This window comes from Pogonomyrmex barbatus, unplaced genomic scaffold (assembly GCF_055798465.1).
Source record: "Pogonomyrmex barbatus isolate J1 unplaced genomic scaffold, ASM5579846v1 scaffold19, whole genome shotgun sequence".
NCBI classification, from domain to species: Eukaryota; Metazoa; Arthropoda; class Insecta; order Hymenoptera; family Formicidae; genus Pogonomyrmex; species Pogonomyrmex barbatus.
Window position 1 is genome coordinate 2,310,076 of NW_028297115.1, and position 19,823 is coordinate 2,329,898.

Sequence of the window (19,823 nt, forward strand, 5' to 3'; positions counted from 1 at the left end):
AACTAAGTGAATCGCGGCATAAATTATAGGAACCTTTTTTCGCTCGCAGTCCCAGTATTTTTGTGACAATTTAGCTAATTCGCAAACATTTGGTCCTTCGAGAATACGTGAGTGAAAATTCAGTAGTGTCGTGTTAGTGTCATGATTGGCTCACGTCACGGTGATTCTTCATGGGCAGCGCGTGTCAAGACTGTATTTGTGTTTGTTTGTGCACGTGAAAGCCATCAGATTCGCGTGTGTACAATATGGCTGACGACAAGAAGCCTGAGATTGCCAGGCTGGAGGTGCCCGCTTCGATTTCCGCGGTCGGCGCTGCCGGTCCGTCAGGCTCATCCTCCCGCGTCAGGCCGTTCTTCACGGTGCTCTTCTCGAGCCAGCTTGGTGCACTCGTCGCGAAGCAACTCACCCGCCGGATTGCCAACAGATCTTGTTCTGAAGGAGACTGTCGCGAGCGCCGAGAACGCAATCACGCTCACCGCTGACAAAGCGGATTGCGGCAAGCGATACTTTATCCGACGAATTATTATTTTACCAAGCGATAGCGATTACCAACGCTACCGTGCTAATCGCGCAAATATTGTGTAATCGTTCCACGTGAAGCAACTGTTAACCGGGTTGCGCGGTCCTTACGCGGAAAACCGCCGCGTGACCCAGAAATATACCGCGAACGCTGACGAACATGTTGATGACACGGCAAGGACCGGCCGCCTGGAACAGGATAAAAACGGAAGACCGATACTAGAAGAGGACTCGTCGAGATCCGCCGTGCCGTCACGTCTGTCGCGGTCCGAATTAAAAAGGACAAACTGTATCAAGTGTTAATAAAATTTATTGAAATTAAAACGAAGTGGTGAGTGCTTCCTCCCCGCCGACTCCTTGACCGATCCACCGAAACGACCCGCACAACATTTCTGGTGGCAGCGGTGGGATCGTTTCGCAGCTACACCCAGTCATCTGGAAGGAACAAACAATCGGAATTCAAGGAAAAGGCCGGAAAAGAAGTCGACATCCCTGCAGCGAGAAAGAGCCGGTAGAGCCACAACGCAGAGCATATCAGTGACACCGGAGAAGCCACGACCTACCGCAACAGCCAGCGCCACGTCACAAACATGCGAATTGCGAGCGTAATGTAAGTCATAGAAAATTAAGCCAAGCGCATTAGATAGCGAGAGAAGCGTGTAAGTAGATGTCGAACGAGGGAGTTAACCAAACTCCTGCCCAAAGAAACACGTCGTGGTTACATAGTGCGTCAGCCAGCCGAGCGCTCAGCCCGAGCCCTCCGAACCTTGAGCAGACGGAAAATTCACGCGATCCGCGCGATAACGTACGCCGCGATTTAAGTAATTATTATTCCGACGATAGTTTGACGAGTCAACCGGAATTACATCCGAACATTGTAATTGAACGCGTGTTTTCGCTTAGTGACATAGATAATAGCCTACTACCGAGTAGTGAGAGACGCGACGACGCTCTATTACAACCAACAGACGCAAGATCTGACCATAGCGACGGCACGAACACAAGTAACCCTAGCCGCGGAGAATTCTCATTGACATCTTACGATAGTAGCGTGTTCGATCCAACTGAATTTTACACCGCTTCACGAAACATAAATCCAGCGGAAATGGCAAATCAACCCTCGGGCACACCGTTAAAATCGATCGCGGAAGAACAACAAGTAGTAAACAAAGAATTGGACGACGAAGTAAAAAGGATGAGAGCCACTTTAAGCCAGGCACACTGGAAATCTGACCCGGCGGAATCTTCGCACGACGCGCGAGATGTTGGTCGAATTGATAGAAGGCATGCGAGCACTACAGGGCCGCATAAGCCAACTAGAAGTCGTTAATTACGATCGGAGTGCAGAAAATGACGAACCGATAGAAATGACATACGGGCGTACACGGGACGATGTCCGAAATTCGCGAGATCCCGCACATACGTTTATGAAACTGAAAGAAGCCCGCGATATGATTCCGGAAATGGTCGGATCATCGCGGAACCAAGCTCAAAAATTCTTAAATGCAAGCACGTACGCGATGAGCGAAATAAATCCTGCCGAAAAATCATTATTAAAAGCGATCTTGTGCACGAAACTAACAGGGAAAGCCATGCACGATTTCCAAACAAGGGATATACGCACATTCATGCAACTGAAACGCGAGATCGAGATGTGCTATTTGGCAAAGCGTAGCACTACGCACATTCAGCGAGAGTTTAATATAACCCGACAAAAACCCGGGGAAAGCGCGCGAGAACGGACTCCGCGTTGACAAACTAGCAATGGAACTCTATCAATCTATGGTAGAAGGACGCGAGCACACCGCGGAGCAACGAAAGGCAATCCTAGATTCGATACAAGAATTAGCCCTAGAAAATTTCCAACTAGGATTACGTGACGAGATACAAACAATAGTACGATCCAGGAACTATACGAATTTAACAGCCGCGATGCTAGGCGCGACAGCCGAAGAAAAATTAAAAGGTAGCCAATCTATAAAAATGTACAATAACGAGAAAGCTAGAAGCAACCAAGAACAGTATAGAAACCGCAATCAAAAACCGGAGTGCCACAAATGCGGTAGGCTAGGACATTTGGCGCGCGACTGTCGTTCAAGCCGATACATAAATAAATATCCGCTACCGCGAGCCGAACGACCGGCGAACGTAAATAATATTGAGAAATACTGCTCGTAGTGCAAAAAGACAGGTCATAAGCGCGACGAATGCTGGTCACTGAACGGCCGCCCGAGAAAGGGGCAACCGAGACGCACGAGACAGGATAATGAAAAAGGGCGACAAATAAATACCGCTGTAATAATGAGAAAGAATAAGCAGCAAAGGGAGAGCGATGACCTATCGTTCACAAGCAGTGGCGACGATGAAGAAGAAGAGAAACCGAGAACAAAGATAACGCGAACCGTACGCGAGCATCAAGTGACACAGGTGAATACGCCTCACACAAACGCCACGTTAGACTTGATTACCCTGCTGATGCGAGAGACAAAAAAGGGAAAAACAAGTTTCCTCCTCGATACAGGCGCCACTTTGACATTAATAAAAGTAGGAAATCTAAAGGGAAACATACTAATGCGCGAAGAGCGTTTAGCCCTAACCGGAGTTACGGGCCACAAGATACACTCGGAAAGATAAAAGCAACGATAACGCTAGGAGACCGAGAGATACGGCACACTATGTATGTGGTAAGAGATGACTTCCCAATAAATTATGAAGGGATACTGGGACTAAACTTTTTGAATAAACAGCAAGCGAAATGCGATCATGGGAAAAAACAAGTCAGTATTGGCAACACAACTTTCAAACTCTATCCGTACAAGAAAACCATGCTAACGCCTCGCAGTGAAACCATAATTCAGGCAGTAACCGATCGGAATAGCATTGGAATAGTAAATGCAGTCGAAACCAAACCCGGAGTTTTCATAGGAAATTGTTTGGTCATACCAGAAGAAAACGTATGTCCAATAAGTGTGATAAATACCACGGGAGAATCCGTGGAGATAACAACGCCGCTAGTCACGGTGGACGAGATAAAGACACAAGACGCCGCACACATGTATACCATGGAGGTGTCAAGTAACGAAACAAGCGACGAGCCCATTCAAGCTCGTAAAGAAAAATTGCACAGACAAATGCGAACCGAGCATTTAAATAAAGAGGAAAAGAAAACCTTGCACCAGATTTGCGAAGATTTCTGTGATATCTTCCACCTAGAAAACGACCGCCTATCGTACACTAACGCAGTAGCACATGAAATAAATACGCGAGCAGATAGCGCGCCGGTGAATGTCCGACCATATAGATTACCAGAGAAGCACAAGGCAGAAGTAAATAAACAGATAGCGAAAATGCTGGACGACGAGATAATCCGTCCCAGCACGAGTCAGTGGAACGCACCCCTACTAGTAGTACCAAAGAAATTAGACGCATCTGGAGAGCGAAAACTACGAATAGTTGTGGACTTTCGGAAATTGAATGACTTAACAATCGGCGATTCTTTCCCGCTCCTGAATATCACTGACATACTAGACTAACTAGGAAACGCGAAATACTTTACAACATTGGATTTAGCATCGGGATACCATCAAATCCCCATGCATGAGGAACACAAACAAAAAAACAGCATTCTCCACACCTTACGGGCACTACGAATTTAATAGAATGCCTTTTGGAATAAAAAATGCGCCTGCAACATTCCAGAGACTTATGAATTCCGTACTAACCGGATTACAAGGCCTCAAATGCCTAGTCTATCTAGATGACATCGTAATATATGGACCAAATTTGAAAGAGCATAACAAAAGACTAATTGAAGTATTCAAAAAACTAAGAAACTACAATCTGAAACTACAACCGAATAAATGTGAATTCTTAAGAAAGGAAGTGACATACTTAGGACACATTATCTCCGAAAACGGTATAATACCGGATCCTGCGAAAATAACGGCCGTAGCAAACTTTCCAATACCAAAACGGGTAAAAGATGTGCAATCCTTCATAGAATTAGCCGGGTATTATAGAAGATTCATCGAGAATTTTTCAAAGATAGCAAAACCACTGACAAAACTAACAAAAAGGATGAGAAGTTCGCTTGGACAGCAGAACAACAGAACGCATTCGAAACATTAAAAGAAAAGTTAACGACCACACCAGTTCTAGCTTACCCGGATTTCACTAAACAATTTATAGTAACGACAGACGCATCCGGATACGCCATCGGAGCAGTATTGTCGCCAGTAGGCCAAGACCGACCAATTGCATATGCAAGCAGAATTCTGAATAAAGCGGAACAAAACTATAATACAACGGAGGAAGAATTGTTAGCCATAGTATGGGCCGTCAAACACTTTCGACCGTACCACTATGGAACAAAATTTCAAATAATTACAGACCACAAGCCATTGATCTGGCTATTTAGTATAACAGACCCTGGTTCACGATTAATCAGATGGAGGCTCAAATTAGAAGAGTACGACTATGAGGTACACAAGGCAGGTAAAGGCAATACAAATGCTGACGCGCTCAGCAGAAACCCGATCGCGCCTGACACACAGATAAACAGCATCGAGCGTGACAAGGAAGAACGCGAATATAACAAAGAAGACAAGGAGCAAATAATGTACGAATATCATAATGCCCCCCTCGGAGGACATCAAGGCGTAACACGTACCGTAAATCGAATACGACTAATGCACAACTGGCACGGACTAATACGAGATGTGGAAGAATACATCGCCAAATGTGAATACTGCCAGAAAAACAAACTAAGCAAGAAAACCAAAATGCCTCTAGTACTGACCGACACGGCAGAAAGACCGTTTCAAAAATGCGCCCTGGACATCGTAGGACCACTCACGGTCACCATGAAAGGAAATAAATACCTACTAACATTTCAAGACGACTTAACAAAATTTAGTAAAGCAATACCGATATCAGACCAGGAAGCAAACACTTTGATTGCCAAAGAGTTCACCACAAAAATAATATGCGAATTAGGAATACCGGAGACAGTACTGACAGATCAAGGAACGAACTTCGTCAATGAAATGTTCAAGGATGTATGAACCCTCCTAAAAATAACGAAAATTCAAACAACCGCGTACCATCCTGAAAGCAACGGAGCCCTGGAGAGATCGCACAGGACTCTGATCGAATACTTAAGACACTATATAAATGAGGATCAAACCAACTGGGATGAATGGATCCCATACGCGATGTTCACGTACAATACGACACCGCATACAGCAACGGGCTATACACCGTTCGAATTGATGTACGGGCACCAAGCAACATTACCTACGGCCCTGGCAGCGCCGCCGAAACCATATTACACATACGATAACTACGCGCAAGAACTAAGAGAACGACTCAGAGCCACACAGAAAGTAGCAAAAGAACATATTCGCGAAGCAAAACAAAAGGCAAAAAACTATGCAGATAAAAATACGAATACTAAAACCTTCAAAGTAGGAGATAAGGTCCTCCTGCATGACGAAGCAGTGCGCAGAGGACGATCGAAGAAATTGGAAGCACCATGGATAGGTCCAGATAATCGAGAAAACCTCTGATGTTAATTACAGGATTAAACAGAAACGAAAAATTACGACGGTGCACGCGAACCGACTCAACTATTCATCGAAGGTTAGCAAACAACGCATACGAATAATTACCCGCAACAAGCAAAAAGCAAAAGCAGTAAAATAAAGATATTAATAATAAAGACAGCATAAATTAGAGTTAGTAAAAAGAAAAAAATACAGGACTCACCAGTCACGCAGGACAGCGACGAACCGCTGCCCGGTGGCAACGCAAACCCGCACCCGCAACGAGTCGCGGGGGTAGAGCTCCTCGCAGACGGGCGGAGGGGGCATAGGAGACCTCTCTATGCAGATCGTTTGAACACGGGGACGACACTCCCCCGTCCAGACGACCGTGGACGGCCACCTGGACGACATCCTCAAGGCTACCCGATTGGGCCGCCAGGCGGTATGACCGCCGCACACATTCACCACACATGATGGGAACATGTTCCCGACCACACCTAGTGCACTGCATGATGGAAAATAAACTGAGAAATAAACAAAAAATCGTCCACGACGCGCGATAGACCACGGTCGACGGCAGACTGAACAAAATAATTTATAATGTTAAACGTAGCACACAAAAAATGCACGACGAGGATTCACGGAAAAGTAACCTGAACCCTAAACTTGCAGGATGCTCCTTATGTGGAGAAGAGCAGGACAAGCGACACCTGACTCTCGGCATAATCTTGACTGGGAATTGTTCTCACAGCCAGGAATCTACTACGAGGAAATCGGTCAGCTGAGACAGGCTGAATCGGCATGGAAATTAGTGATAAAACTGAGCGCAAAAGAATTAGAGATCAGACATCAGCAATTGCAAGACTATATGGAGGAAACCGCAATACAGTGCCGAAAAGTAATAGGCAACGCCCAGTTAGGTTGCCGAAACATTATGAGGATAATAGAAAGAAAAAACACCAAATTGATCACGCTGTTGACACAAGTTGAAACGCTATACAAAACGACTGACAAACGACGAGGACTGCTAGATGCGGTCGGGTCGGTCAGCAAAATATTATTCGGAACAATGGACGCCGACGATCAGAAACTAATAGACGAGCAACTACAAACGTTACGAACAAACGGCAAGGTACTGTAGCACGCAGTAGCAAATCAAATAAAAGTAATCAACGCCACAATAGCGCACTTGGACGAATTAGAAAATACTCTAAATTATAATGAAAATCTGATAATGAGTGCGACAAAACGACTAGAACAACGATTGACCGAGTCAACACTATAGGCAGACGTAGACGAACACTTACTAATCCTGACAACGATAATGAACGATTTAACGAAGGACACGGAAAATGTAATAGACTACCTGACATACGGGAAAAACGGAATGATATCGACACGACTACTACCCATCAAACATATAATAACAGCCCTCAAAGAAGCGGCTACACAATTACAAATGGGATTACACTTTCCTTTTAAAATCCAGATTGAGCACTGGCAGACCATACACACATACATCACTTTTAGCGCATATTCAGATGGTCCATACATATACACAATCTTGCGATTTCCGGTAGTAGCATACCCTACATTTAAACTAGTTACAGCAATACCGTTACCAGTACACGATCATGCGAATGTATTCGCCTACATAAAAATAAACCATCCCTTGCTAGCTATAGATAAAGAGAATCACCACTACAAATTACTAGAGGAAGTAGAGTTAGAACGCTGCATACGAGAAACAAACACATACACATGCGAACAGAACTTCGCGACATATTATGCGGAAACAACAGCACCATGCGAGGTGCAAATATATACACATACACCGGGACAGCTCAATTACTGCGAAAAGAATCATATGATATCTAACACACCGTTGTGGATAGCATTGACGGAGGAGCAAGCGTGGCTCTACTCCACGGCACAGAAGCAAGAAATTAGCATTAAGTGCGAAAAGCAAATAGAAAAGAAAATTATATTAGAAGAAACCGGAAAAATAAAACTAAAAGATAATTGCAAACTAATCACATCAAACGTAATATTAAAAGCATGAAAAATTGAGGGAATAAAATATATTCAAAACTACCTCCCCGAATACAATATAACATTAGAAATAAAGACACCGATAAGAATAAGCTAGCGAAAACCGACACGTTACGACAAATAATTAAGAACCCCGTAGATTTAACCAAGTTAAGCATAAGTCTAGAAGAAATAAGAGAAACTCTAGAAGATAGCGATTATAACTTACTCAAAAATAAATACACTGTATACTCTATGGGAACAGGCACCTGCGTAGTAATAATAACTATAATAGGATTAATAACATGGCGCACAAACAAAAACAAAAATAAAAAGCAAAAGAAAAGCGAGACCGCACAGAGGCGCCGCGACGATGCTATGTTATATTAGTCATAAGCACACGATTATATTACAGTTATGCGACAACATGTGTAAACTAACAAGTAAGATCACCTTCCATCGAAGGGAGGGAGGGATGCCGCGAGCGCCAAGTAAGGGACACATGGAAGCCGAACCCCCATGGTTCCCTTCCATCAAAGGGGGAGGGATGTCGCGAGCGCCGAGAACGCAATCACGCTCACCGCTGACAAAGCGGATTGCGGCAAGCGATACTTTATCCGACGAATTATTATTTTACCAAGCGATAGCGATTACCAACGCTACCGTGCTAATCGCGCAAATATTGTGTAATCGTTCCACGTGAAGCAACTGTTAACCGGGTTGCGCGGTCCTTACGCGGAAAACCGCCGCGCGACCCAGAAATATACCGCGAACGCTGACGAACATGTTGATGACACGGCAAGGACCGGCCGCCTGGAACAGGGATAAAAACGGAAGACCGATACTAGGAGAGGACTCGTCGAGATCCGCCGTGCCGTCACGTCTGTCGCGGTCCGAATTAAAAAGGACAAACTGTATCAAGTGTTAATAAAATTTATTGAAATTAAAACGAAGTGGTGAGTGCTTCCTCCCCGCCGACTCCTTGACCGATCCACCGAAACGACCCGCACAACAAGACTCAAGGTCAACTCAAACTCTTGGCGTCGTGCAATTACAATTAGACTCTTTAACTTCTCAAGACACAGTCAAGATCAATGCTCATATTCTAAGAACTATATCGTCAATTATGCCTTCCAGCAAAGTCAACTCAGGAATGGCCACACCTGAAGAAATTATGTCTTGCAGATTCAGAATATTACCATCGTCGTCCGATTGATATCATTATCGGTGCGGACTCTTATGGGTCAGTTATCAAATCCGATATCAAACATCATCCATCGATCCAATTGCTCAGCTTTTTCAATCTTCGGTTGGATAATAGAGCCGATCAATACGTCTCATTCACATACTAGATTTGCTAATCAAGTTTCTGCTCAACAAGAGAATGACATCAAGGAATTACTCATCAAATTTTGGGTTCAAGAAGAGTTACCTATCAATAATCATTTTTAGTTATCATCTGAAGACGAAGAATGCAAGACTCATTTTCGTATTACTCATTCAAGAAACTCATCTGGACGATACATAGTGCGAATTCTACTCAAAACTGCATCTGCAACAACGTTAGGCTCTTCTTATCAGATTGCCTCGAAATATCAAATTTACAAAGGACTTTACATCGACTCAACAAAAGTGAAGAATACAGCCAACTCTATAGAAGCTTCATAAGGGAGTATGAAGAACTTAATCATATAAGAAGAGTTAACGGAGACGATCAAGCTCCCAGAATGACCTTGGCACATGATGTTTCGGCATCAGGAGGGTTGAAGGTCTTGAGTGGCTCTTCGTCGAAGTGCTCGTCTCCTCATCTTCCTTATTACTTGCTTCATCATGGAATATTTAAGGTCGATAATTCAACCACTAAATTTTGAGTTGTGTTCAACGGTTCAAGCTCTACATCAGGGAAATCTCTCAATAACATCATGCATACTGGAGCAAATCTGCTGCTTAATATTATGGACATTCTCATCTGGATTTGCTATCGTCGGCACATATTCGCCACAGACAACACTAAAATATATCGACAAGTGAGAGTTCATCCAGAAGATTGGGATCTTCAACGCATCCTCTGGATAGATAATCAGCTCAATGAAGTCTCGTCCCAGCTGACTACGGTTACGTATGGAACAAAGGCTGCTTCTTAACCACTTGGGTTCTTCTTCAACTGGTTGAAGATGAAGAATATTCTTACCTGCTTGCTATACCATCATTCACCTATGGTCAATACATGGATGATATCTTCGGAGGTGCAGATACAATTGACCAACTCATCTCTATTACTTAACAAGTCATTGATCGCAACGCGGGCGGTTTTCCACTCGCAAAATGACATGCAACAAATCAAGAACTATTCTCAGCAGTCTTATCCAACGACTCATCAAAGTCAACTCTTGACGGCTGCGCAACCAAATTACTCGGATTAAGTTGGCTTCCTCAAAAAGACAAGTTCATCTTCTCATCCAAAGTCAATGATCAGCCAGGTAAACTCACGAAACGCCTCATCTTATTTGAAGTGACACAGATATTCGATCCGCTTAGTTTTCTTTCTCCGGTCGTCATCAAGGCAAAGATGCTCTTGCAAGAGCTCTGGTTACACATTCTAGGTTGAGACGATCCATTACCAGCCCTTCTCAGCTCCAAATAGTCGGCAATAAGGGCCGAGCTCAGATCGCTAACTAGCATCTCGGTTTCTACGATAGTTTGGTACATGGAGCTACTCAAAAGTGAAACTTCATGGTTTTTCGGATGCATCTCAACTTGCCATGGCAGCAGTCATTTATTTGACTGTCAGCTCACCGTCCACTGGCTCTGTGACGTCACTTGTGCTCAAGGACTAAGGTTACTCCACTCAAAAAACTAACCATTCCCAGGTTAGAATTTACTGCGGCGCTGCTTCTCGCGAAGCTCATGTCTCATGTTGAAGCCACACTTAAACTCAAGGTGGATTCAACTCATTTGTGGACGGATTCTCAAGTCACTCTCATATGGATCAAATCTCATGCATCTCGTTGAAAGGATTACGTCAGGAACAGAGTGGCCCAAATCCAACAATTGTCAACAAATGCCAGCTGGCTATGAATCCAGCAGACTGCGCTCCTCGTGTTTTAACTGATCATTCATACATTGTGTTGGACCTCAAGACTTACTCAGTCTCAAGAGTTCTGGCCAGCTCAGAACTTTCTCCAGAACTCATTAACATGGAGGCTCGTTCTGGATTGGCATTGCTTGCTGCTGTCCCAGCACCAGCATATTATTGGGACTTAGTGTACAGGTACTCATCATTCAATAAATTGCTTAGAATCACAGCACTTTGTTCCAGGCTGATATGCAGACTCAAGCGAAAGCTCAGCTCTCTTTCAACTATTATCATTCCCACACAAGATATTGAACAAGCTAAACTCGTCTGAATCAAGGCAATTCAAGCAGCATATTTCTCTCATGAGATCAAGATGCTCAACTATGGATCAATTGCAATCCGTTCATGCCTTTTCCAGATTAACAGCATTCATCAAACAAAGCATCATTCGGGTTGGAGGAAGACTCAAGCTCACGAACTCTCAACTACCAAGACACAGGCATCCAGCAATCCTGCAACGTAACTCTCATCTCTCATCATCGACGATACTCACAAGGCAATTCTTCATAGTGGCACTCAACTGACGCTTGCTAAAATCCGTCAGACCTACTGAATAATTGGGAGAACTTCTAGAACTTTCAGTTCTAAATCTCATATACTCAAATGTATAGTCTGCGCTCGACAACGAGGAATTCGTGCACATTAGCTCATGGATCAGCTCTCTCTCGCACTGATGCCCTCATGTGCTTTTTTGCACACTGTGGACTACGCAGGATCAGTGTAGCTCAACGCGTGGAAGGGTCGAGGTTCTAAAACACACAAGGGTTGGAACTGTGTATTTGTGTGTCTCGCAACGTCTGCGACTCATCTAGAGGTCATCAACGACTACTCAACGGAGGATTTTTTAGCTGCATACAGAAGATTTGCCTCAAGAAGAAGAGCAGCTCACACTCTCTATTCGGATTGCGGAACCAATTTCATAGGAGCAGACGCGGCTCTCAAGAAACTTTTCACCGATAGCTCTGCAGAACACAAGATTACTTCATCTATCTCAACAAGCGGCACCAATTTAGAAGTTCAACATCCAGCACGTTCCAGCATATGGATGGCAAATGGGAAGCTGTTGTGAAATCTATCAAATTCTATCTTCGATGGAACAATTGGAGATACTCTGCTCACCTATGCAGAGTTCTCAATGTTTCTCATTTAAATAGAAGCGGTTCTCTCGACCGCTTGAACCGCTCAGTGATAACCCTGAAGACATCTCTCCTCCCGATTATTTTCTCATTGGAGCTCCTCTCAACTCGATTCCAGAACCATCTCTACTTGACCTGTCCTCTTCAAGACTATCTAGGTGGCAACTCATTCAACAATTCTGATTTCAATGATCAGCACACTATCTGCAACGGCAACAATCCATCTCTAAGTGGCACCACCCATCCAACATCATCAAAGTTGAGTCTTTAGTTCTACTTATTGATGAGAAACTACCAAGCAAGTGATCTCTAGCAAGGGTTCTAGAGTTGCATCCAGGAAAGGATGGATTCAGGATTGTCACGCTCAAGACAGTCACAACACTTATTCGACTCATCGCCAAACTCGCATTTCTGCCAGCTCATTCTGAAGATCAACATCAGCAAAAACTTGCTGATGACGGGCGGAATGTTCGAGAATGAATTTAGATTCTCGAAAAAGGTTGCGCGCGGGGGTTTCATTATCAGATGGCGGCACCTCACGGATACATGCATTATGCATGAGCGTGGAAGGTGGCCGCCTGAGGCGTTTCCGACACTTTTCTTGTGCGCTCGCCCATTACATCACTCTCGTTATGGGCATCTTGTGCAACGCTCGTCCTTCGAGAGTGTTTCGTTTCGGCTATCTTGGTGTTTTTCTGTTGTGCATCGTTTTGAGTGAACAATCAAGACTGCTGTACTATCAGCCCTCATCCGGATTGAAGTATCAAAATCACTGTGCTGCCGGACATTGAAAGGATATAGCACCATGTCGCGCTCGTGCTCACCACGTGATGTTCACGTGGCCGGCAAATATAACTGTAATCTCGCACCTCTCCGTTTGGTCAGTTCACTTGAAGAACATTCTCTCAACCTTTCCAAGGTTTTAATACAATGTTCAGCTCAGACTTATCATTATGTCAGCTTGATCTTCGTTCCGCGTGTATAATGATGGTTATAGTAAAATCTGTGACATAAACTAAGTGAATCGCGGTATAGACTACAGGAATCTTTTTCGCTCGCAGTCCCAGCATTTTTGTGACAATTTAGCTAATTCGCAAACAATACCATATAACAGATAAAGATAATTTTTGAATAATAATGAGTTTCCTGAAAAATAAAAATAAATATTGACTAGAACGGTTCCGAACTTGATACTGACATATGTCCAGACCAAGTTAATTTTAATATATGTTGAAAATAGGTTTGTTAGTAGATACATATACTTATATACTTATATATATAGTGTTTCACATTTTAATATGACATAATTTTATATAATTTCTTCATCTAAATTAATAATTTGTGAATTTAGTAATTTATTAGGTGTACAAAAAAGTTCTGAGCTTTAGATTTCATACAACCGAAATAACAATTTAAATTTTATATATCTTCCCGCCCTTTTGCGGTTTTAAAGCGTTGACATTTGGCCTTCTAAAATGCCACGGTTTGGCACGTTTGATGCACCTCAAAAATCAGTAGTGTTCACGATGGCAATAACAAAAGAGCATATTCGATTTTCCATCCACTTCGCGTTTCATCTGAAGAAAAATGCTGCTGAAGCCACTGCAATGATTTGTGCTGCATATGGAGAGAACGCTGTAAGTCATACTACATGTAAAAGTTGGTATCAAAAATTTCGCCAAGGAGATTTCAATCTTCAAGATGAACCGCGTACTGGATGCTCTCAAAAGATTGAAACGGACGAATTGCAAGCACTGCTGGATATAAACTCTGCGCAAACTGAAAAGGAGCTTGCAGAACAGCTTGGCGTTACGCAGCAAATCATTTCCGTACGTTTACATACGATGAGAAAGGTTCAGAAGGAAGGCAGATGGGTTCTGCATGAATTGTCCGAAGACAACAAAAATCGTCGGCGCGACACTGCACTTACTTTGCTTTCAAAGTTCCGGAAAAAAGATTTTCTGCACAAAATCATTACAGGCGATGAAAAGTGGATTCTTTATGATAACTCTAAACGTAGAAAATTATGGATTGACCCTGGTCAACCTTCGACATCGACGCCAAAGCCTAATATCCACGCCAAGAAGATTTTGCTCTGGTGGGATTGGTGTGTTGTATTACGAGTTGTTACAACCGGGTCATACATGTAATGTATTCGATAATGTATCGAATACATTACAACAATGTATTCGAATTTTTTTAAAATGTTATATTTTTTAGCCTTCCCACTCCCTCCCCCTAATTTAAAAAAATGTTTTAATTTTTATAAGGACATGAATTCAAGAGTATTTTATGCTAAATACAATGGTATATAATAAAGTTATTTTCCGAAATCGCATTTTTGGAAAATGAACTCTTATTTTTGTTCACGTTTTAACATATTCGAAACTCATTAAAATCGAGGAACATTTCTGATACTTCCCTTAAGATATAACCGCAATTACAATAACCGATTCTTTCAAACATCTTTTCAAATAAAACATTATTTAATGCTGACATAGTAAGTTTTCCTTTATTTGCTTGTATGAGGACATTGACTTCGTCTCTGACACATTGCTATCATAAAACAAAGTTTTATATCATTCTTAGATGACCATTTTTTATTTTTAATTATACTGATACTTTATTTGTATTGCATTATTTGTATACAAAATAATTTGTTAAGATATTAATAAAAACGAAAAAACATTTTTAACTTCATATATATATTTTTAAATCAATATTTTGTGTTGTTTATTTAAAAATTATTCATTAAAAATAAAGGAAATATGAATTAATTAATAGCTAATAATAATATTGCAAAAGTAAACCTATTGCTATAGTATCATGCCCCTGTAATAAAAAATCTTTTTTATGTCTTTACTCATTATATCACCAATACTAAAACTAACAAATTATAAAATACTTCTTTTTATTTTTCTATATTTATTATAATTATTTACAATTTATAAGCTCTTTTACAAATAAAATAATAATAAAATAAACAATAACATAATCTTCCCTCTCTACTGCTGTTTATACTTATTGTTATATAGTATGAGTAAATTGCAAATGCTGTAAAGGTATTCCTAGTCGTTTCCTGATTTTCCACGATACCAACGTACACGATATAGGGGACACACGAATCAGAGAGCAACTTTTATTAAGAAAAATCTCTCTTTATTTTTTCATACGCGACGTACATTACACTCACGCGGGTCGTATGCTATCACGCTCCCTTTCCCAGCGCATCAGTATCACCGGTTTCGATAGTGTCCGTATCGCGCATGCTCGGTACAAATCTAAAGCTAACTACAATTCGGTCAATCTGACTTGGGTTTGGAGACCAAATCCAAATGCTTAAATATAACATAAATTAACGGAAATTAACTATGGTGTTTGTGTGTACACCAATGTGGTGGTTCGTATATCCACCAATGAAGACGTTGTGAATCTGCTGAGTCTCCGGCGTAGCCAGTCTGCTGTCTGCTTCTCGAGTACAAAGCGGAATGGGCGATGGGGAAAGGAAGGTTGTTCGTGCTGGTTCCCAGAAATAGGCGATTCTCATGAGTACATTTTATACATTTTTAATAGAGAAAAGCGTCGTGTACATTAATGGCGCGGCGTGGGAGTTTGCGCGTATACGAGGTGCCTCCGGTGGTGACCGGGGCGCGTGGTTCCTCCATGTACCGTTGTGCGCGTTTCTCGCGGGCACCGGCTCCGCCGTGATGAGGCGTCCTGGCTCGGGTCGTTAGAGCGGCTTCGATGGATGGCGAGGCCTCAGTCTGAGAGGCGGCGTGGAACGAAGACTGCCGGTGGTCTCGGCGGGGCGTTTCCTGCGTGATGCTCCCCAGGTCAAGGGGTATAAGGCGCCACGGAGTGCTGGTGGGCTCCGGTCGTAGTCCAGTGAAGCCTGGGACGGATAGGCAGCGATGTGCCGCAATCTGCGGCGAGAACCTCGCCCGTTGCAGGGTGATTGGTTCGCCGCGTGCGTCCCTGCGGGCCGGAAAGTGGATACTGCGGCCCGGCGTAGGCGGACAAGTCCGCGGAGCTGCTGCGCTCGGACGCGGTGGCGTCCGCGATGTTGGGCCGGACGTGTGGCTGTCGGCCGACGAGGAGGAGGTCGAGAGGGCGCCAAACAGCTCGACTAAACGGTCTCGCTCCGAGGCCGTGGGGCGATGTTCGCTCCTCCGCGCTGGCGGCGCGGGCTCTGGTCGGCGCGGTGTCGCCGGTGTCGGTGTCTGGCCGTCTCGTCGTCCTCCCAGCCGTGAAGTCCGCTCTGCGCTGGCGGCGAGGGTAGGCCTCCCCGCGATGATGGCGGCCAGCAGGCCGCTAGGGCACGGGCGGATGCGGCTGCGAGGTCGGCGGCTGTGTAGAGGTGGCTGCGACGTGGTGGCGGAGTCTGATCCTTGGCGGCGTACTCCGGCGTCGTCTCCGCGGCGTGGCCTTCCTCCGATGTCTGCGGTGGTGGCTCGTTCGGGTGCCTCTCGGCAGGAATGCCTAGAGTCCGCTCAACGGCGTGAACGGCCGCTGAGAAGAGTTCGGCGAGAGGAGGCACGGCGTGAACGGCCGCGTCGGAAGGTGAGGAGCCCCTCTATGGCGTGAACGGCCACCGAGGGGAGAGTACGACCTGTGAAGGGTCGGTAACGCCAGCTGCAAAAGGCCGTGTAATTTGACCGCAAGCAGTCGGACCTCAGTGACTCTTTAGCCGTGTACGGGCCTCAGAACGCACTGAGGGGTAGTGTCGGTTGCTGGCCGCTCTTATATAGCGGCCGTGTGGTCTTCCGCGCACGAGTTGATGATTGTCCGGGTGGCCATCTCGTGGCGAGCGTGTGTATCACTCTCGTGCGCGGGCGGGCCCTACGGCTTTCCGCGCACGAACAGACGGTCGGACGGCTGGCCATCTCGTGGCGAGCGTGTGTCACTCCCGTGCGCGGGCCCACGGTGTCGGCGCGTGGCAGCGCGGCGGCGCGCGCCGGCGCGCTCGTTGCTGGGCCAGAGTGGCGGTGACCGCCACATAACAATTAATTGTATGATTAACGGTGAACCTTATCCTAGGATTGAAAAATAACATATGAACTATTTTGATAGTAACGAGAATCCATCGAGGAAACAAATAAAATATAACAAAGAATTAATGCTCTCTAGAAGTACAACAAATAGATTTAGAACATGCAACAAAATAAAGATATAATCGATAATATGATTAGCGCACATTGAGTTAGAGGCGCATATTGCTAGCTGCCCAGATGCCATTATACAGTTTTTGGAAATTTTGGAAACCCGGAGGATCCGCGAGTACATATCGATCATTTCCCAGGATTTTTTACATCTTGTAAGAATCACGAAAATGTAGTATTAATTTCTTAAATACTCCTGACGTATTATTAAAGTTCCGGATCATGACCAAATCCCCAATGCGATAGTTTCGCGGAGCTTTATGTCTATTATCATAATATAACTTTTGAGTGCGCTGTGTCTTCAATAATTGATCGGCAGTTTTTTGCCGAAGATAATTAAGATCGAAGATAGGACGATTTAATTGATCAGCCACGAATTCACGAACGCTATCACTACATCTACCTCGTTGTGCTATATCGAATATTAAGTGACTCGGGGTTTATCTGAACCTATTAACGATGGTATTATTGATAGCATACTCAATTTCCTACAATTTTGTACCACTGCTTACTATTGTTGTCATCGCTTAATTTAGAAATAATAAGAGTTATAAAACGATTAACCCATTCAGCTTGACCATTTGCTTGTGGTGAAACAGTCAATATTTTAAGATGCTTAATATTGCGTTCCTTTAAAAAGTCTTTCAAATTCTATTGAACGAAAGAACTATCTCGATCCGAAATTAATGTCTTTGGTGTGCTGTAATTGAAAAAATGTAATTAAATAATTAATGGCTTCGTTCGAGTTGATGGTTTTCGTGGCACGTAATTGCACAATTTTTGAGAATCCATTGATAATTAAAACATATTTTTTTAAGAAACTTGTTTACTCATTAGGCCAAAGTGATCAACATGAATGACTTCAAAGAGAAAGTTACCCTTGAGAATGGGATATAATGAGCCTTCTGTCTTACCGCAAGTGGGGGGCAAATGATATGCATTTTAAACAATTATGTATATTCGTCGCATTTCTGCTTAATATTGGGGAACCAATAAACTTTTCTTATCGTGTCGAGAATTTTATTAATATCAACATATCCTATCTTGTTGTGATATTTAAATAGAACATGTCTTTCCATCCTCTCTGGCACAAAAAATAAGAATTGACCTTGCTTTTTACATCGTTTTGTAGTTCGCAGCGGGGATCCTCTGTTTTTTCCAACTTATCGGCAATTTCTTTTATTTTCGCGTCCTCACTTTGTAGGATCATAAGATTCCATTCAAAGGGATTGTCTTCGACAACCAATATGCCAAAGGATTGGCTTAAGGCATCAACGTGCCTCATCCGTGTGCTTTGCCTGTACACAATTTTGAAATCGAAAGCCCTGCAGCTCCAGACTCCATCGCGCGATTCCAGCATTTATGTCGCGTTTATCTAGGTTACTGCGTTGCAGTCAGAGACTATAGTAAAAGAAATTCCTTGGAAATAAATTCGAAATCGGCGCAACGCATAGACGATAGCAAAGGTCTCGAGTTCGAAACTATAATATCTTATCTTCGGCTCGGTAGTACGCTTGCCAAAATAGAATACTAGGTGTAATTTTTTAGTCGACTGCTGTTGAAATAAAATTGCCCTGAGCACTCGCATCACAATGTAGTTTAGTATATTGTTGTAGCCAGGCCTACAACCAATAATAAAAGTAGTCCGCATGGCAACAAAATTAGGTTGCACGAACCTCGAAAAGTCTTTCGAAAGATTACACAAATGTGTGATCGCCGAAATCGCGACCAGTCTTTCGAAAGACCGAAGAAATGCATCGCGAGAACATTGCGAAAAAGCTGATCAGCAAATTCCTAAATTTGATGATCAAATCGAGCGTGATATTGATTGATCAATATCACGCAACCGATCGACGCAAACGATCAGAATGCTGACTAGGCATCGATCAGACTATATAATCGGCTACACAAGGCGGAAGAGTCAGAGTCGGGAAACAATCAAACATACCGTGTCGTTCGGAATCGTTATTATAATTATCGCGCAAGATATTACACGAGCACAGCGAAGTTCACGCGAGCCGTACTATCAACGTCTCAGGTGACATACTCGGTCGACGGCCGCCAAAGTAACGCGATACGCGCTCGCCGACGTTTAACCGTGTGTGAAAGAAATAATATAAATATTAAATCCAAGAAATTGTGCAATTGTTAAATAAATCAAATATCATAAAGAAAGTGTGTTAGTGATTTTAAGAAGATTTCCTTCCATTCGTTTGATCCTGCTCGGAGTCCCAACTCCTTAGGCTTAACGGACCCGACTATCTCTAAAAATTAACGTTGTAGCCCATCCGGGGTACAA

At 43.5% G+C, this 19,823-nt stretch overlaps 2 pseudogenes; both read left to right on the top strand.

The window, feature by feature from the left end:
- The first annotated feature begins 9,186 nt into the window (after positions 1 to 9,186).
- On the top strand, positions 9,187 to 11,973 carry LOC148936888 (uncharacterized; annotated as a pseudogene).
- LOC148936889 (uncharacterized) lies at positions 11,833 to 13,529 on the top strand (annotated as a pseudogene).
- Positions 13,530 to 19,823: the final 6,294 nt, after the last annotated feature.